Source organism: Arachis ipaensis, chromosome B8 (genome assembly GCF_059453495.1).
Source record: "Arachis ipaensis isolate K30076 ecotype BB chromosome B8, ASM5945349v1, whole genome shotgun sequence".
NCBI classification, from domain to species: domain Eukaryota; kingdom Viridiplantae; phylum Streptophyta; class Magnoliopsida; order Fabales; family Fabaceae; genus Arachis; species Arachis ipaensis.
This window is the reverse complement of record NC_142443.1, coordinates 41,475,218-41,495,567: the sequence shown is the minus strand read 5'-3', so window position 1 is coordinate 41,495,567 and position 20,350 is coordinate 41,475,218. Positions and strand designations below refer to the sequence as shown.

Here is a 20,350-nt window from a genome sequence, read left to right as displayed (position 1 = left end):
GGCAAATAAGTATTTAAGTGCTGTGTGATCTGTGAAAACAATCACTTTAGCACCAATGAGGTATGATCTGAACTTGTCAAATGCAAAAACTATGGCTAGCAACTCCTTTTCAGTAGTGGTATAATTTCTTTGAGCATCATTGAGGACTTTGCTAGCATATTATATCACCTGTACTAAGTTATCTTTCCTCTGCCCTAACACTGCCCCAACTGCAAAATCAGATGCATCACACATCAATTCAAAGGGTAAGTTCCAATCAGGTGGGGAAATGATAGGGACAGATGACAATCTTTCTTTCAAATGCTCGAATGCTAACATACATGTTTCATCGAAGATAAATGGTGTATCTGATATAAGGAGATTGCTCAAGGGCTTAGCTATTTTTGAAAAATCTTTAATAAACCTTCTGTAAAAGCCAGCATGCCCTAAAAAACTTCTAATTACCTTGACATCACTGGGTGGAGGTAGTTTTTCAATAAGTTCCACTTTAACCCTGTCCACTTCAATGCCTTGGTTAGAAACCTTATGGCCAAGGACTATTCCTCCTGTCACCATAAAGTGACATTTCTCCCAGTTCAAGACCAGATTGGTCTCTTGGCACCTTTTCAATACTAAGGCAAGGTGACTCAGGCAGCTAGTAAAGGAATCTCCGAATACCGAGAAATCATCCATAAAAACTTCAATGAATTTCTCTATCATATCTGAGAAGATAGAAAGCATGCAGCGTTGGAAAGTCGCAGGTGCATTGCATAGCCCAAATGGCATGCGCCTGTAGGCAAACACTCTATATGGACAAGTAAATGAAGTTTTCTCTTGGTCTCTGGGATCAACCACTATTTGGTTATATCCTGAATAACCATCAAGAAAACAGTAATATGCGTGTCCTGCGAGTCTTTCCAACATCTGATCCATAAATGGGAGGGAAAATGGTCCTTTCGTGTAGCCTCATTGAGTTTCTGATAGTCTATGCACATCCGCCATCCTGTGACGGTCCTCGTAGGAATTAGTTCGTTCTTCTCATTGTGAACTACAATGATTCCTCCCTTTTTGGGAACGACATGCACGGGGCTGACCCAGGGGCTGTCTGAGATCGGGTAGATTACACCTCCCTACCATAACTTCATAACTTCTTTTTGTACCACTTCCTTCATGATTGGGTTCAGCCTCCTTTGGGATTGAATGGATGGTTTGGCATTATCTTCCAGTAGTATCTTATGCATGCATATGGCTGAACTTATTCCTTTCAGGTTAGCAAGAGTCCATCCAATGGCATCTTTGTGCTTTCGCAATACTTTGAGTAGTTCATCCTCTTGATCTTGGCTGAGGCACGAGCTTATGATCACTGGGTAACTTTCGTTTTCTCCTAAGTATGCATATTTGAGAGTGGGTGGCAGTGCTTTGAGCTCAAGTTTGGGTGCCTCTATCTTTTCATCCTCTTCCTTTGGTGCACCTTGTATGCCAATCTCTGTTGTTGCAACCTCTTCACTTGTTGTAGACTCCTCCTCTATTAACCTTTCGGGCTCTTCTTCTTCAAAACTCTCCTGCATTTCCTCTTCAAGTGAGTCCAACCTCATACATTCCCCCAATTGTTCTTGTGGGTAACAAATGGCCTTGAACACATTGAATGTCATCTTTTCATTGTGTAATCTCAGGATGAGATCACCCTTTTGGACATCAATGACAGCTCCAGCAGTGGCCAAAAACGGCCTTCCCAGGATAATAGAGGTCTTGGCTTCCTCCTGCATGTCCAGCACTACAAAATCTGCCGGGAATATGAAGTCTCCCACTTTCACCAGCAAATCCTCTACTATGCCATGAGGGAACTTGAACGATCGGTCTGCCAACTGTAAGGCCATTTTTGTTGGTTTAGCCTCCTCGATCTTCATCTTCCTCATCATAGCTACTGACATCAAATTGATGCTGGCTCCTAAGTCACAAAGAGCCTTCTCCACTGTAATTTTCCCTATGATACAAGGGATCTGAAAACTCCCGGAATCCTTCAATTTCTGGGGCAGTTTGTGCTGAATGATAGCACTACATTCTTCGGTTAGTATCACAGTTTCGTTGTTCTTCCAGCTTCTCTTCTTGGTCATGAGCTCCTTTAAGAACTTGGCGTAGAGTGGCATTTGTTCTATTGCTTCAGCAAAAGGTATGGTGATTTGCAGTTTCTTGAAGATTTCCAAAAATCTCAAAAACTGGTTATCATCCCCCTTTTTCTTCAATTGCTGAGGGTATGGGACTCTTGGGACGTCTGGCTTTAGCACTCATTCCCCTTTTTGTGAACTCAAAGTGGGAACTCGAGCTCCATCCTGCTCTTCTTCCTTTTCATTTGAGTCCTTTTTTGTGGTTTCTGAGGGTTTCCTTCAGTTCCTTCCCACTCCGAAGGGTGATAGCCTGACACTCCTCCCTTTGGGTTGAGTTAGTATTGCTGCGAAGGTTGTGGCTGGGAATTTGATTGAAAAGGTAGCCAATTTGTGTCTTAAGTTTCTTGATGGCAGCATCCTGATTCTGCATATTGGACATCACTTCTTCTCGGAACGCTTTACTGTCTTGAATCTCTTTGCCTATGCCTTCAAGTAGATTCTCAATCCTTGAGAGTCTGTCATCAAATGATGGTGGATTGGGATTAGAGGTGGAGGGATGAGAAATGTTATTTTGGTTTTGATATGGATGTGGAGAGGTGTTGTTATGGTGGTGTGGATATGTTCTCTGTGTGAATTGTTGGTGAGCTGCATTGTTGTTAGGGTTGTGACGTCTCTGATCTTGGCCTTGATCTTGTTGATTCCCCCACCCAAAGTTTGGGTGATTCCTCCAACCAGGGTTATAGGTATTGGAGTATAGATCATGGTTTTGCCTAGGTGAATTCCCAATGTAGTTGGCTTGCTCCTGACTACCCTCTGCTTCTTTATTCACTCCTTCTTGGGTTGCTGATGAAGTGGTGATTGCTGCTACTTGGTTCCTCTCCATCTTCTTGGTGAGGTCAGCCAGCTGCTTGGTAATGAGCTTATTTTGGGCCAGCAGAGTATCTACATTGTATAGCTCCATCACTCTTCTAGTGTTCCCTCTTTCAGAAGCATAGAAATAGTCATTTTCTGCTACAGTTTTAATGACATCTATGGCCTCCTCAATGATCTTCTTCTTGTTCAGAGATTCCCCGGATGAGTGGTCTACTGCTTTCTTTGATTCATAAGAAAGGCCTTCATAGAAAATGTGTAGCTGCACCCATTCATTGAACATATCTGGTGGACACCTCCTTGTCAGGTCCTTAAACCTCTCCCATGCTTCATATAGAGTCTCACCATCTTGTTGCCTGAAAGTTTGGACCTCAGCTCTCAGCCTGTTGATTCTTTGGGGAGGATAGAATCTGGCTAAAAATTTGTTCACCATATCTTCCTAAGTTGTCAAACTCTCCTTCAGAAAAGACTCCAGCCACTTGGCTACCTTATCCTTGAGTGAGAATGGAAATAAGAGCAGTCTATAGGCGTCAGGATGAACACCATTAGACTTCACCATGTCACATATCCTCAGGAAGGTGGTTAGATGTTGATTGGGGTCTTCTTGGACTCCTCCTCCGAACGAACAGTTATTCTGAATAAGGGTGATGAGCTGCAGTTTTAGTTCAAAATTATTGGCATGGATGGTCGGCTTTTGAATGCTACTTCCACAGTTTCCTGGGTTTGGATTGATGCAAGAGCCTAAAACTCTTCTCTCCTCCCCAGCATGATTTGCTCGACCTTCTCTGCCATGGTTGTGAGCATCTTCTTCATGATGGTTTTCTATGTTTTCTTCCATGTTTGGTTCAAAGTATTCCTCTTCTTCCCCGGCAACGGCGCCATAAACTTGATACGCGAAAAACTTGTCTCGCAACAAATTTCCTTTCGGTAAGTGTACCGAATTCGTCGTCAAGTAAAAACTCACAATAGAGTGGGGTCGAATCCCACAGAGATTGATTGATCAAGCAACTTTAATTAAAGGAATGTTCTAGTTGAGCGAACCAGAATTTGAGTTGGGAATTACAGAAAATTAAATGGCGGGAAAGTAAATAGTAAAACAGTAAATGCTGGAAATAAAGAGCTGAATGTAAATGGCGAAAAGTAAATTGCAGAATCTTAAATGGGGATGGGGCAATTACTCATAAAAGTAAATGGCAGAAATTAAAGAGAACGGGTAAGATCAGAAATGGGGAGTTCATTGGGCTCAGGAGATGTTGCATTCTCCGGATCAAGTTCATTTTCATCTCTTCCTCAATCAATGCATTCATTGATCTCCTTGGCAATCTTAAGTGATCGAATTACAATTCCTTGTAATTCAATCTCTCAAATCTTGATCAATAGCCAATTCCTTGGTCAATTGCTCATGAGAAGAGATGAAGTATGGTCACTGATTATACCACATGTATTTCCCAAATCAAGTGTTGGAAGGATTATAGTCACATATCCATCCACACCCAATTTGGTCCAGCATGAAAAAGCATTTCTAGCATGATTCCTTCATTCCTCTTTCAAGGTTCAGAAGAGATCCAAGTATGAATAGCTTATTTTCCAAGATAACTACCCAATTGGATGAAGATCGAAAGCCTTCTAGTAAAATCAAGAGAAAAGATAGAAGAAGGAGAATGAAAACTAAAATTGATCCATCAAATTACAACAGAGCTCCCTAACCCAATGAAAGGGGTTTAGTTGTTCATAGCTCTGGAAAATGAAAACAAAGATGGAGAATACATGCTGAAAGTAAACTAGAAGTGCAAAGAAAGTAAAATATAGAGAGTAATTCTAGGCCAAAGGCTCCCTAAAGTTTTCAGCTCCCTCAACTAATTCAAAGCTACTCCTATATATAATACTCTTCTGATCTTCTAGTTGGCTCTTCAAGTCTTGGGTATGCGCCTTTGGATCCTGAGTTTGAAGCAGTTATCTTCATCATTGGGCTTAGCTTTGCTTGCAGAGAGAAAGTGTGAAGTAGGCAGGGACTTTTAGCTCAGGACGTTAGTGGTGTTAACGTTAAGTGAAAGTGTGGGTTCGAGAACGTTAGTGACAATCACCTTTTTCACTAACGTTGCTCACCCAAGTATGAGCCACATTAACCTCAACGTTAGTGGCACAAACGTTGCCACTAACGTTGCCTCTTGGTCCTTCGCACACGTTATTGGGACTTACCTTTCCCAATAACGTTGATAAGCCTCCCTCTTCCCTACGTTAGAGTCCACGTTAACTTAGTTAACGTGGCTCTTAACGTAAGCTTGCCAATCCTTCGAGAACGTTAGTGATACTTACCTTTGTCACTAACGTTCCAATGTGCCCCTCTTTCTCACGTTAGAGTCCACGTTAACTAAGTTAACGTGGCTTCTAACGTAGTCATGCTAGCCATCTCCAACGTTAGTGACAAAGGTGAGTGTTACTAACGTTGGCTCATTACCTCTTTATCCACGTTAGCTTCCACGTTAACTAAGTTAACGTGGGAGTTAACGTTGCTCATGGTGGCTCTTGGTGGTTCACCCCAACGTTAGTGACAAAGGTAAGTGTCACTAACGTTGGCGACCAATTGCTCTCTCCACGTTAACTAAGTTAACGTGGGAGTTAACGTGGCTTATGGAAGCTTGGCCAACGTTAGTGACAAAGGTGAATGTCACTAACGTTGGCTTCCCTTTTGCTTCTTAACGTTAGAAGCCACGTTAACTAAGTTAACGTGGCAACTAACGTGGCCAATTATGAGCTTGGTCCAACGTTAGTGACAAAGGGGAGTGTCACTAACGTTGGCCTTATTGTCTTCTTCCACGTTAGAGTTCACGTTAACTAAGTTAACGTGACTCTTAACGTGGGCTATGATGGCTTCGAGGGCGTTATTGGCGATTACTTTTCTCATTAACTTTGCAAGTTAGCTCCCATTCCACGTTAGAGGTCACGTTAGTTAGATTAACGTGGCTGCTAACGTGGTTCTTCCTTGCTTCTTTTGTCCTGAAATCAAGCAATAAAGTGCATCAAAGTTCTAATCCAAGTCATGGGAAATTCAACATCCAATTTGTCATTAAATTCATGCAAAATCCTCATGAAATCATGTAAAGTGCACAATGTATGCTTAAATCAAGATGTAAGTGAATATCTACCCAAAAAGAGCTTATTTTCTTAGAAAATGCATGAAACTACCCTAAAAATAATAAAGAAAAGGTCAGTGAAATTAGCTAAAATGCCCTGGCATCACCTATACACTTGAGCGAATAGAGCGGATACATTTCCGGTGAGGATTCGATGCTCAATTCCTTGTTCCCGGCTTTCACAAGCGTTCATCGAGCAAGTTATATGCACTCCTTAGTGATGTTCAATTTGGTAGGATTCATGAGCTACATACAATTTTCACCCCATATGTTCACATGTGTACTTGGAGGATAGATGTACTGATGAGCGGATAATTTATACACTTTTTGGCATTGTTTTTACATAGTTTTCAGTATGATTTAGTTAGTTTTTAGTATATTTTTATTGGTTTTTAAATAAAAATCACATTTCTGGACTTTACTATGAGTTTGTATATTTTTCTGTGATTTCAGGTATTTTCTGGCTGAAATTGAGGGACTTGAGCAAAAATTAGATTCACAGGTTGAAGAAGGACTGCAGATGTTGTTGGATTCTGACCTCCCTACACTCAAAGTGGATTTTCTGGAGCTACATAACTCCAAATGGCGCGCTCTCAATTGCGTTGGAAAGTAGTCCAGGGCTTTCCAGAAATATATAATAGTCCATACTTTGCCCGAGTTTAGACGACGCAAACTGGCGTTCAACGCCAGTTCCATGCTGCATTCTAGAGTTAAACGCCAGAAACAGGTTGCAAAGTGGAGTTAAATGCCAGAAATAGGTTATAAACTGGCGTTCAACTCCAAGAAAGACCACTCCACGTGTAAAGCTCAATGCTCAGTCCAAGCACACACCAAGTGGGCTCCAGAAGTGGATTTCTACATCATTTACACATTTCTGTAAACCCTAGTAACTAGTTTAGTATAAATAGGACTTTTTATTATTGTATTCGAAGTCTTGGTGACTCTGGTGGGGCCGAGACCAATGAACTCCATTATCACTTATATATTTTCAATGGTAGAGTTTCTACACACCATAGATTAAGGTGTGGAGCTCTGCTGTTACTCATGAATTAATGCAAAGTACTATTGTTTTTCTATTCAATTCAAGCTTATTCCTATTCTAAGATATTCATTCGCACCCAAGAACATGATAAATGTGATGATTATGTGACGCTCATCACAATTCTCACCTATGAATGCGTGCCTGACAACCACTTCCGTTCTACATGAAGATGAGATAGAATGAGTATCTCCTAGATATCTAATACAGGGGACCGAGTCTGAGATATTAGAGTCTTTGTGGTATAAGTTAGAACCCAGGGACGGCCATTCCTGAGATCTGGAAAGTCTAAACCTTGTCTGTGGTATTCCGAGTAGGATCCGGGAAGGGATGGCTGTGACGAGCTTCAAACTCGCGAGTGCTGGGCGTAGTGACAGACGCAAAAGGATAGTAAATCCTATTCTAGTATGATCGAGAACCGACAGATGATTAGCCATGCAGTGACAGCTCATTGGACCATTTTCACAGAGATGATGGGATGTAGCCATTGACAACGGTGATGCCCTACATACAGCTTGCCATGGAAGGGAGTAGGAATGATTGGATGAAGACAGTAGGAAAGCAGAGGTTTAGGAGGAACGAAAGCATCTCTATACGCTTATCTGAAATTCTCACTAATGAATTACATAAGTATCTCTATCCTAGTTTATATTTTAATTATGTTTTAATTATCAATTCTCCAAAAGCATTTGAATCCGCCTGACTAAGATTTACAAGGTGACCATAGCTTGCTTCAGGCCGATAATCTCCGTGGGATCGACCCTTACTCACGTAAGGTTTATTACTTGGACGACCCAGTGCACTTGCTGGTTAGTTGTGCAAAGTTGTGACAAAGTGTGATTCACGTTTGAGAGCACCAAGTCTTTGGCGCCATTGTTGATGATCGCAATTTCGCATACCAAGTTTTTGGCGCCATTGCCGGGGATTGTTCGAGTTTGGACAACTGACGGTTCTTGTTGTTGCTCAGATTAGGTAATTTTATTTTAATTTTAAGCTTTTTGTTTTTATTATTCTTATTTTCGAAAAAAAATTTAATTAATAAAATCATAAAAACCAAAAAAATTTGATGTTTCTTGTTTGAGTCTTGAGTCAAATTTTAAGTTTGGTGTCAATTGCATGTTTTTAAAATTTGTGCATTTTTTGAAAACTCATGCATGTGTTCTTCATGAACTTCAAGTTGTTCTTGACAAATCTTGTTTGATCTTTATATTTTCTTGTTTTGTGTCTTTTCTTGTTTCTCATATGCATTTTCAATTTGTTAGTGTCTCAACATTAAAAATTTCTAAGTTTGGTGTCTTGCATATTTTTCTTTTCTTAAAAATTTTCAAAAATTAAGTCTTGATGTTCATCTTGATCTTCAAAGTATTCTTGGTGTTCATCTTGACATTCATAGTATTCTTGCATGCATCATTTGTTTTGATCCAAAAATTTTCATGCATTAAGTCTTTTTATTGTTTTTCTCTCTCATCATTAAAATTCAAAAATAAAAAAAAATATCTTTCTCTTTTTCTCTCATAAATTTTCGAAAATTTGATTTGATTTAGTCAAAAAGTTTTAAAAATCTAGTTATTTCTTATGAGTCAAGTCAAATTTTCAATTTAAAAATTCTATCTTTTCCAAATCTTTTTCAAAAATCAAATCTTTTTCATTTATTTTTACATAATTTTCGAAATTTCTTTTTTTTTTAAAATTGATTTTCAAAATCTTTTTTTCATTCTTAGTTCATATTTTCGAAAATCTCACAACATTTAATGTTTTAATTCAAAATTTTTTTAAGTTGTTACTTGCCTAGTAAGAAAGATTCAATCTTTAAATTTTAAAATCATATCTTTTTGTTTCTTGTTAGTCAAGTAATCAACTTTAATTTTCAAAATCAAATCTTTTTAAATTTTTTTTTCAAAATAAGTTTCAATCACATCTTTTTCAAAATCAATTTCAAATCTTTTCTAACTTCTTATCTTTTCAAAAATTGATTTTCAAATATTTTTCAATTAACTACTTGACTTTTTGTTTGATTTTAAAAGTTTACTATTTCAATCATATCTTTTTCAAAACTACCTAACTAATTCTCTCTCTAATTTTCGAAAATCACCTTCCTCTTTTTCAAAATTCCTTTTTAATTAACTAATTGTTTTAAACTTTAATTTAATGTAATTTCATTTTTCTTTTTTATTTTCGAATTTTAACTTTAATTTTATATTAAAAATAAAAAATACTTTTATTTTAATTTATTTAATTTTCGAAATTCTCTCCCCCTCATCTCTTTCTAATTATTTATTTATCTACTAACACTTCTCTTTCTTAAAAATTCGAACCCACTCCTTTTTTCTATGTTCAAACTTCTTTTCTTCTTCTACTCACATAAAGGAATCTCTATACTGTGACATAGAGGATTCTATATTTTCTTTTCTGTTTTCTTCTTTTTCATATGAGTAGGAACAAGGATAAGAACATTCTTGTTGAAGCTGATCCTGAACCTGAAAGGACTCTGAAGAGGAAGCTAAGGGAAGCTAAAGCACAACTCTCTGGAGAAAATCTGACTAAAATTTTCGAAAAAGAAGGAGACATGGCCGAAAATAATAACAATGCAAGAAAGATGATTGGTGACTTTACTGCACCAAATTCCAATTTACATGGAAGAAGCATCTCAATCCCTACCATTGGAGCAAACATTTTTGAGCTTAAACCTCAATTAGTTTCTCTGATGCAACAGAACTGCAAGTTTCATGGACTTCCATCAGAAGATCCCTTTCAGTTTTTAACTGAATTCTTGCAGATCTGTGATACTGTTAAGACCAATAGGGTTAATCCCGAGGTCTACAGGCTTATGCTTTTCCCATTTACTGTAAGAAACAGAGCTAGAATATGGTTGGACTCTCAACCTAAAGATAGCCTGAACTCTTGGGATAAGCTGGTCACGGCTTTCTTAGCCAAGTTGTTTCCTCCTCAAAAGCTAAGCAAGCTTAGAGTGGATGTTCAAACCTTCAAACAGAAAGAAGGTGAATCCCTCTATGAAGCTTGGGAGAGATACAAGGAACTGACCAAAAAGTGTCCTTCTGACATGCTTTTAGAATGGACCATCCTGGATATATTCTATGATGGTCTGTCTGAGCTATCAAAGATGTCACTGGACCATTCTGCAGGTGGATCTATTCACCTAAAGAAAACGCCTGCAGAAGCTCAGGAACTCATTGACATGGTTGCAAATAACCAGTTCATGTACACTTCTGAAAGGAATCCTGTGAGTAATGGGACGCCTCAGAGAAAGGGAGTTCTTGAGATTGATGCTCTGAATGCCATATTGGCTCAGCAAGTCAGTATGATTTCTCAGAGTCTGAATGGATTGAAGGAATCATCCAACAGTACTATAGAGGCATCTTCTGTAGAAGAAGCTTATGATCCTGAGAACCCTGCAATAGCAGAGGTGAATTACATGGGTGAACCCTATGGAAACACCTATAATTCCTCATGGAAGAATCAACAAAAGCCTCAACAAGGCTTTAATAATGGTGGAAGAAACAGGTTTAGCAATAGCAAACCTTTTCCATCATCCACTCAGCAACAGACAGAGAATTCTGAGCAGAACCCATCTAGCTTAGCAAATATAGTCTCTGATATATCTCAGGCCACTGTGAGTTTCAAAAATGAAACAAGGTCCTCCATTAGAAATTTGGAGGCACAAGTGGGCCAGCAGAGTAAAAGAGTCATTGAAACTCCTCCTAGTACTCTCCCAAGCAATACAGAAGAGAATCCAAAAAGAGAGTGCAAGGCCATTACCTTACTTGGTATGGCCGAACCCAAAGAGGAGGAGAAGGACGTGAATTCCAGTGAGGAAGACCTCCTGGGACGTTCAGTGACCAATAAGGAGTTTCTCTTTGATGAACCAAAGGAATCTGAGGCTCATCTAGAGACCATAGAGATTCCATTGAACCTCCTTCTGCCCTTCATGAGCTTTGATGAGTATTCTTCTTCTAAAGAGAATGAAGACATTACTGAAGAGCAAGTTGCTAAGTACTTTGGTGCAATCATAAAGCTGAATGCCAAATTATTTGGTAATGAGCCTTGGGAAGATGAACCTCCCTTGCTCACCAATGAATTGAATGCATTGGATAGGCAGAAATTACCTCAAAAGAAACAGGATCCTGGTAAATTCCTAATTCCCTGTAACATATGCACATTGACCTTTGAGAAGGCTCTGTGTGACCTAGGGTCAGGAATAAACTTAATGCCACTCTCTGTAATGGAGAAACTAGGAATCCTTGAGGTGCAAGCTGCCAGAATCTCATTAGAGATGGCAGACATCTCAAGAAAATAGGCTTATGGACAAGTAGAGGACGTGTTAGTAAAGGTTGAAGGCCTTTACATCCCTGCTGATTTTATAATCTTAGACACTGGGAAGGATGAGGATGAATCCATCATCCTTGAAAGACCCTTCCTAGCCACAGCAAGAGCTGTGATTGATGTGGACAGAGGAGAGTTGGTCCTTCAACTGAATGAGGACAACCTTGTGTTTAAAACTCAAGGATCTCCGTCTGTAACCATGGAGAGGAAGCATGAAAAGCTTCTCTCACTGCAGATTCAACCAAAGCCCCCACAGTCAAACTCTAAGTTTGGTGTTGGGAGGCCACAACCAAACTCTAGGTTTGGTGTTGAACCCCCACATTCAAACTCTAAGTTTGGTGTTGGGAGGTCCCAACAATACTCTGCACATCTGTGAGGCTCCATGAGAGCTCATTGTCAAGCTATTGACATTAAAGAAGCGCTTGTTGGGAGGCAACCCAATGTTATCTAATTATATTTATTTATTTTCTATTGTTATTTTATGTTTTCTTTAGGTTGATGATCATGTGAAGTCACAAAAATTACTGAAAAATAAAAAATAGAATGAAAAATAGAATGAAAAATAGCACACCCTGGAGGAACAGCAGTATGGCGTTAAACGCTAGAAATAAGCATCTGTCTGGCGTTTAACGCCAGAAACAAGCACCAAGCTGGCGTTTAATGCCAGAAACAAGCATCTGCCTGACGTTAAACGCCAGAAACAAGCAGCAGTCTGGCGTTAAATGCCAGGATTGCACAGCAAGGGCGTTTTACACGCCTAATTGGAGCAGAGATGTTAAGTCCTTGACGCCACTTGATCTGTGGACTCCACAAGATCCCCTCAGGATCTGTGGACCCCATAGGATCCCTACCTTTTCTTCTCTCCTCTTCACACCTTTTCATAACTCTCTTCCCCAAATACCCTTCACCAATCACCTCAATCACTCTTTTCCATCACCACCTCACCACTCACATCCATCTTCTTTTCCCCATAAACCCCACCTACCTTCAAAATTCAAACTATTTTCCCTCCCAAACCCAACCCTAATGGCCAAACCCTAACCCTCCCCACACTCCTATATAAACCCCTCATTCCTTCTTCATTTTCACACAACACAACCCTCTCTTCTTCCCCTTGGCCGAATACACTCCTCTCTCCCTCTCCACCATTTCTCTTCTTCTTCTCCTTCTCTCTTTCTTCTTTTGCTCGGGGACGAGCAAATATTTTAAGTTTGGTATGGTAAAAAGCATTGCTTTTTGTTTTCCATAACCATCAATGGCACCTAAGGCCAGAGAATCCTCAAGAAAGAGGAAAGAGAAGGCAATTGCTTCCACCTCTGAGTCATGAGAGATGGAGAGATTCATCTCAAGGGTCCATAGCTCAGTAGTAGAGCATTTGACTGCACATCAAGAGATCATGGACCTCAACAAGAGCATGAGGAATTCCTTCACCAAGAAATCCCTGAGATACCTCAAGGGACACATTTTCCTCCACACAACTATTGGGAGCAACTAAGGATAGAGCTCCAAGAGCATTCCATCATCCTCCATGAAATTAGAGAAGATCAAAGAGCTATGAGGGAGGAGCAACAAAGACAAGGAAGAGACATAGAGGAGCTCAAAAGCACCATTGGTTCTTCAAGAAGAGGAAGACGCCATCCTCACTAAGGTGGACTCATTCCTTAATCTCCTTGTCTATTTATTTTACTGTTTTTCGATTTTTGAGCTTTATGTTTTATTTATGTTTGTGTCTTCACTATATGATCACTAGTGTCTAAGTGTCTATGCCTTAAAGTTATGAATGTCCTATGAATCCATCACCTCTCTTAAATAAAAAAATGTTCTAAAAATAAAAGAACAAGAAGTACATGGTTTCGAATTCATCCGTGAAACTAGTTTAATTATTTTGATGTGGTGACAATACTTTTTGTTTTCTGAATGAATGCTTGAACAGTGCATGTCTTTTGATATTGTGGTTTATGAATGTTAAATATGTTGGCTCTTGAAAGAATGATGAAAAAGGAGAAATGTTATTGATAATCTGAAAAATCATAAAAACTGATTCTTGAAGCAAGAAAAAGCAGTGAATACAAAAGCTTGCGAAAAAAAAGAAAAGAAAAATGGCGAAAAAAAAGAGAAAGAGAAAGAAAAAGCAAGCAGAAAAAGCCAAAAGCTCTTTAAACCAAAAGGCAAGAGCAAAAAGCCAATAGCCCTTAAAACCAAAAGGCAAGGGTAATAAAAAGGATCCAAGGCTTTGAGCATCAGTGGATAGGAGGGCCTAAAGAAATAAAATCCTGGCCTAAGCGGCTAAACCAAGCTGTCCCTAACCATGTGCTTGTGGCGTGAAGGTGTCAAGTGAAAACTTGAGACTGAGCGGTTAAAGTCAAGGTCCAAAGCAAAAGAAGAGTGTGCTTAAGAAGCCTGGACACCTCTAATTGGAGACTTTAGCAAAGCTAAGTCACAATCTGAAAAGGTTCACCCAGTTATGTGTCTGTGGCATTTATGTATCCGGTGGTAATACTGGAAAACAAAGTACTTAGGGCCACGGCCAAGACTCATAAAGTAGCTGTGTTCAAGAATCAACATACTGAACTAGGAGAATCAATAACACTATCTGAACTCTGAGTTCTTATAGATGCCAATTATTCTGAACTCCAATGGATAAAGTGAGATGCCAAAACTATTCAAGAGGCAAAAAGCTACTAGTCCCGCTCATCTTATTGGAGCTAAGTTTCATTGATATTTTGTAATTTATAATATATTCTCTTCTTTTTATCCTATTTGATTTTCAGTTGCTTGGGGACAAGCAACAATTTAAGTTTGGTGTTGTGATGAGCGGATAATTTATACGCTTTTTGGCATTATTTTTACATAGTTTTCAGTATGATTTAGTTAGTTTTTAGTATATTTTTATTGGTTTTTAAGTAAAAATCACATTTCTGGACTTTACTATGAGTTTGTGTATTTTTCTGTGATTTTAGGTATTTTCTGGCTGAAATTGAGGGACTTGAGCAAAAATCAGATTCAGAGGTTGAAGAAGGACTGCAGATGCTGTTGGATTCTGACCTCCCTGCACTCAAAGTGGATTTGCTGGAGCTAGAAAACTCCAAATGACGCGCTCTCAATTGCGTTGAAAAATAGACATCCAGGACTTTCCAGCAATATATAATGTTCCATACTTTGCCTGAGTTTAGATGATGCAAACTGGCGTTCAACGCCAGTTCCATGCTGCATCCTGGAGTTAAACGCCAGAAACAGGTTGCAAAGTGGAGTTAAACACCAGAAACAGGTTATAAACTGGCGTTCAACTCCAAGAAAGACCTCTCCATGTGTAAAGCTCAATGCTCAGCCCAAGAACACACCAAGTGGGCCCCAGAAGTGGATTTCTGCATCATTTACTCATTTCTGTAAACCCTAGTAACTAGTTTAGTATAAATAGGACTTTTTATTATTGTATTCGAAGTCTTGGTGACTCCGGTTCCCCTCTGGGGCCGAGACCAATGAACTCCATTATCACTTATGTATTTTTAACGGTAGAGTTTCTACACACCATAGATTAAGGTGTGGAGCTCTGCTGTTCCTCATGAATTAATGCAAAGTACTATTGTTTTTCTATTCAATTCAAGCTTATTCCTATTCTAAGATATTCATTCGCACCCAAGAACATGATGAATGTGATGATTATGTAACGCTCATCACCATTCTCACCTATGAACGCGTGCCTGACAACTACTTCCGTTCTACATGAAGATGAGATAGAATGAGTATCTCTTAGATATCTAATACAGGGGACCGAGTCCGAGATATTAGAGTCTTCGTGGTATAAGTTAGAACCCAGGGACGGCTATTCCTTAGATCCGGAAAGTCTAAACCTTGTCTGTGGTATTCCGAGTAGGATTTGGGAAGGGATGGCTGTGACGAGCTTCAAACTCGCGAGTGCTGGGCATAGTGACAGACGCAAAAGGATAGTAAATCCTATTCCAGTATGATCGAGAACCGACAGATGATTAGCCATGCAGTGACAGCGCATTGGACCATTTTCACAGAGAGGATGGGATGTAGCCATTGACAACGGTGATGCCCTACATACAGCTTGCCATGGAATGGAGTAGGAATGATTCGATGAAGACAGCAAGAAAGCAGAGGTTGATGAGCGGATAATTTATACGCTTTTTGGCATTGTTTTTAGTATATTTTTAGTATGTTTTGGTTAGTTTTTATTACGTTTTTATTGGTTTTTATTTAAAAATCATATTTCTGGACTTTACTATGAGTTTGTATGCTTTTTTGTGATTTCAGCTATTTTCTGGCTGAAATTGAGGGACCTGAGTAAAAATCTGATTCAGAGGCTGAAAAAGGACTGCAAATACTGTTGGATTCTGACCTCCCTTCACTCGAAGTAAATTTTATGGAGCTACAGAAGCCTAATTGGCGCGATCTCAATTGCGTTGGAAAGTAGACATCCTGGGCTTTCTAGCAATATATAATAGTCCATACTTTGCTCAAGATTTGATGGCCCAAATTGGCACAAAAGCTGGAGTTAAACGCCCAAACTGGCACAAAAGCTGGCGTTTAACTCCAAGAAAAGTCTCTATATATGAAAGCTTCAATGCTTAGCCCAAGCACACACCAAGTGGGCCCGGAAGAAGATTTCTGCATTAATTACTTATTTCTGTAAATCCTAGGCTACTAGTTCTCTATAAATAGGACCTTTTACTATTGTATTTTCATCTTGGTTCTTCTAGTTCCCTCTCTGGAGCCGAAGTCAATGACCACCATTATCACTTTTGTATTTTCAACGGTGGAGTTTCTACACACCATAGATTAAGGTGTGGAGCTCTGCTGTTCTTCATGAATTAATGCAAAGTACTACTATTTTTCTATTCAATTCACGCCTACTTCTTCTCTAAGATATTCATGCGCACACAAGAACATGATGAATGTGATGATTATGTGACACTCATCACCATTCTCACCTATGAATGCGTGACTGACAACCACTTCTGTTCTACATGCAAACAAGCTTGAATGTGTATCTCTTGGGTTTCTAATCTAAGATTAGAACCTTTGTGGTATAGGCTAGAATTATTGGCGGCCATTCCTGAGATCCGAAACGTCTAAACCTTGTCTGTGGTATTCTGAGTAGGATCTGGGAAGGGATGATTGTGACGAGCTTCAAACTCACGAGTGTTGGGCGTGTGACAGACGCAAAAGGATCAATGGATCCTATTCCAACATGATCGAGAACCGACAAATGATTAGCCGTGCGGTGACAACGTGCGTAGAACATTTTCACTGAGAGGACGGGAAGTAGCCATTGACAACGGTGATGCCCAACATAAAGCTTGCCATGGAAAGGAGTATGAATGATTGGAAGAAGGCAATAGGAAAGCAGAGGTTCAGGAGGAACAAAGCATCTTCATATGCTTATCTGAAATTCCTACCAATGAATTACATAAGTATCTCTATCTCTATCTTTATTTTATGTTTTATTCATCTTTTAATTATCAATTCTCCATAACCATTTGAATCCACCTGACTGAGATTTACAAGATGACCATAGCTTGCTTCAAGCCGACAGTCTCCGTGGGATCGACCCTTACTCACGTAAGGTATTACTTGGACGACCCAGTGCACTTGCTGGTTAGTTGTGCGGAATTGTGACAAAGTGTGATTCACGTTTGAGAGCTCCAAGTCTTTGGTGCCATTGTTGATGATCACAATTTTGTGCACCAAGTTTTTGGCGCAGTTGCCGGGGATTGTTCGAGTTTGGACAACTGACGGTTCATCTTGTTGCTTAGATTAGGTAATTTTACTTTTTATTTTCGAATTTTTTTTTTAAAATACAAAAAAATTTTCTATTTTGTTCTTTAGAATTTTTAAGAATGAATTTTAGAGTTTCATGATGATCTGTTGAAGTCTGGCTGGCTGTGAAGCCATGTCTAATCTTATTGGACGGAGGTTTCAACTTATCATCACAAGAGCTTGTTGATTTCTATCAATTTTGTTGTTGTCAGTAATGATCTGCTAAAGCTTGGCTGGCCATTGGCCATGTCTAGTGTTTTGGACCGGAGCTTTCATTGAAAGCTTGGCTGGCTAGTAAGCCATGTCTAATTCCTGGGCCGGAGTCTTAGACTAGCATTGCAATGATTCCTGGAACTCTTATTAAAAATTTTGAACCCCTTTATTTTCTTTTCCACTCAATTTTCGAAAAATCACAAAAAAATTTATAAAACCATAAAAATATAAAATATTTTATATTTCTTGTTTGAGTCTAATATCAATTTTTAAGTTTGGTGTCAATTGCATGTCTTTATTCTTCTTGCATTTTTTGAATATATGCATTATGTTCTTCATTGATCTTCAAGTTGTTCTTGATGATTTCAGTGCTCTGATCTTTAATTTCTCTTATTCTGTGTCTTTTGTTGTTTCTTACATGCATTTTCAAATTGTTATAGTCCTTAGTATACAATCTTCTAAGTTTGGTGTCTTGCATGCATTGTTTATTTGATCTTAGTTGCATTTCTATTGTTTCTTATCATTAAAAATTCAAAAAAATTTTCAAAATTGTGTCTTTTCAAGTCAATAACACAGAGAATTGAAGATTCAGAACATTCAGCAGAGGAATTACACAGAAAAAGCTGGGCATTCAAAACGCCCAGTGAAGAAGGAAAACTGGCATTTAAACGCCAGCCAGGGTACCTAGCTGGGCGTTTAACGCCCAAAAAGGTAGCATTTTGGGCGTTAAACGCCAGAATGGATGCTGTTCATACCCTGGGATGAGCTGTTCGAACCGGATGTTCAGTAGCAAAGCGACCGACCTGTTCAGGTTAAGCGGACCGACTTCTTTGCGAAGAACTCGGCCAAATCGACAGGAAAGCCCAGTAAAGGGCCCAAATGAAGGGACGCAGCCCAATCCAAAGGCAGCCCAAAGCCTACAGAGGGAAGGGCGGTTCCGTTGAAGATAAGCTGACCTCACCATAAGATAAGATAAGATAAGATAACTAACTTATCTTATCTAAAAAGGTCACTCTACACCACTATAAATACACTGGAGTACTTAGGTATAACTCATACTCTGATTCTACTAAAAACCTGCTTAATACCCGTGCTAACTTAAGCATTGGAGTCTCTTACAGGTACCCCCCACCCTCCGGTGACAAAGGATCAGCAGTGCAGCTAGATCAACAAGTCGGACCCGACAGCTCCGGCTGCCACTCACCAGCCGGACACATCAGCACTGACCAATACAGAAGATCTCGTCCGAGATCGACCTCCAGTTTCAGGTAACCCTCGGAACATTGGCGCCGTTACCGGAGAACCTGGAAGTCATCCCAACACCATGGCGGACGGCCATGACAACGACCACGACTCATATCTAGAAAACAGAACGCCGCACAAAAATGGGGACACTACACTAAAAGATACCCCGGAATCCAATGGAGACAAAAACTCACCAAAACCGGGAGCAATAGAAGCGCTTCAAGATCGCTTAAAGAAACTTGAGAAAGAAACCCAACAACAATGGGAAATCGGAAAGGATCTACAAAGAGAGGTACGACGACGTCGAGAATTGGAAGAAAAACTACAGCAATTAGAAGCCGATCTCAAATCGAAAACTCCTCGGACTACTCCTGAGGAAAATTCACACAAAGAACAAGATCCATTCACCAGGGAAATCATGAAAACCAAAATCCCAAGAGACTTCAAACTCCCGGATATGATTTTGTACGACGGCACCACAGATCCCAACCATCATCTCAGCAATTTCAGAAGCAGAATGTACCTTACCGACGCCTCAGATGTCGTTCGCTGCAAAGCTTTTCCAACAACCCTCACGAAGACAGCAATCAGATGGTTCAACAACTTACCTCCAAAGTCCATCTCAAACTTTGACGATCTGGCCAAAAAGTTCCTGGCCAAATTTTCCATCCAGAAGGATAAAGCTAAGCACGCACCCAGTTTACTAGGGATCAAGCAAGGAGATCGGGAGAGTCTCCGCAACTACATGGAAAGATTCAACAAAACATGCATGGACATACAAAGTTTACCAACAGAGGCCGCCATCATGGGACTCATCAATGGCCTACGAGAGGGACCTTTTAGCCAATCTATATCAAAAAAGTACCCTACCTCCTTAGACGAAGTACAGGAGCGAGCAGAAAAATACATCAACATGGAAGAGAACGCTCGGCTGGGAGAAACCTCAAAATCTGGGGCCCCCTACCGAGACAAAGACAAGGACTCCAAAAGAAAAGAAGATCGACAGGGGGAAAAATCAAAAAATACCATAACTACACTCCTCTCAGGGTATCCCTGGTCGACGTATACAAAGAAGTCTGCCACACAGAGAAAATCCCCCCAGCACGACCACTCAAAGGCAAAAGAGGAGGAGGAAACCGGAAGGAATATTGTGAATACCATCGAGTCCGAGGGCACTCCACCAACGAGTGCTTCGACTTGAAAAATATCATAGAAAAATTGGTAAGAGAAGGAAAATTAGATCGATTTCTGGCCACCCGAGATGACGACCAAAGAAAGAGACGAAGGGACGAAGATGACGGACGAGCTGAACGATCACCTCGGACACCAGAAAGACACGTCCACATGATACACGGCGGATTCGCAAGAGGTGGGATCTCCAAATCATCCCGAAAAAGATATCTTAAAGAAGTATATCATGTCGAGGGAAAGGAGGAAGCACCCGACATCCCGGCGATAACATTCACTAAAGAGGACGCATCCGGCATCATCTTGGGACACGACGATCCCATGGTCATCACTATCATACTGGCAAATGCCAATCTACACCGTACATTAGTAGACCAAGGGAGTTCTGCCGACATCTTATTCAAAACAGCCTTCGACAAACTCGGCTTAGATGAAAAGGAACTTAGAGCATA

The 20,350-nt window shown here is 39.9% G+C and overlaps 2 non-coding genes across 2 annotated transcripts; one reads left to right on the top strand and one right to left on the bottom strand.

Moving 5' to 3' along the window:
- The first annotated feature begins 3,232 nt into the window (after positions 1 to 3,232).
- LOC148547811 (small nucleolar RNA R71) lies at positions 3,233 to 3,339 on the top strand. The gene has a single exon (XR_015898033.1). It is a non-coding gene; the product is annotated as a small nucleolar RNA R71 (small nucleolar RNA).
- Positions 3,340 to 10,086: 6,747 nt separating this feature from the next.
- On the bottom strand, positions 10,087 to 10,194 carry LOC148547810 (small nucleolar RNA R71). Its single transcript, XR_015898631.1, has one exon. It is a non-coding gene; the product is annotated as a small nucleolar RNA R71 (small nucleolar RNA).
- Positions 10,195 to 20,350: the final 10,156 nt, after the last annotated feature.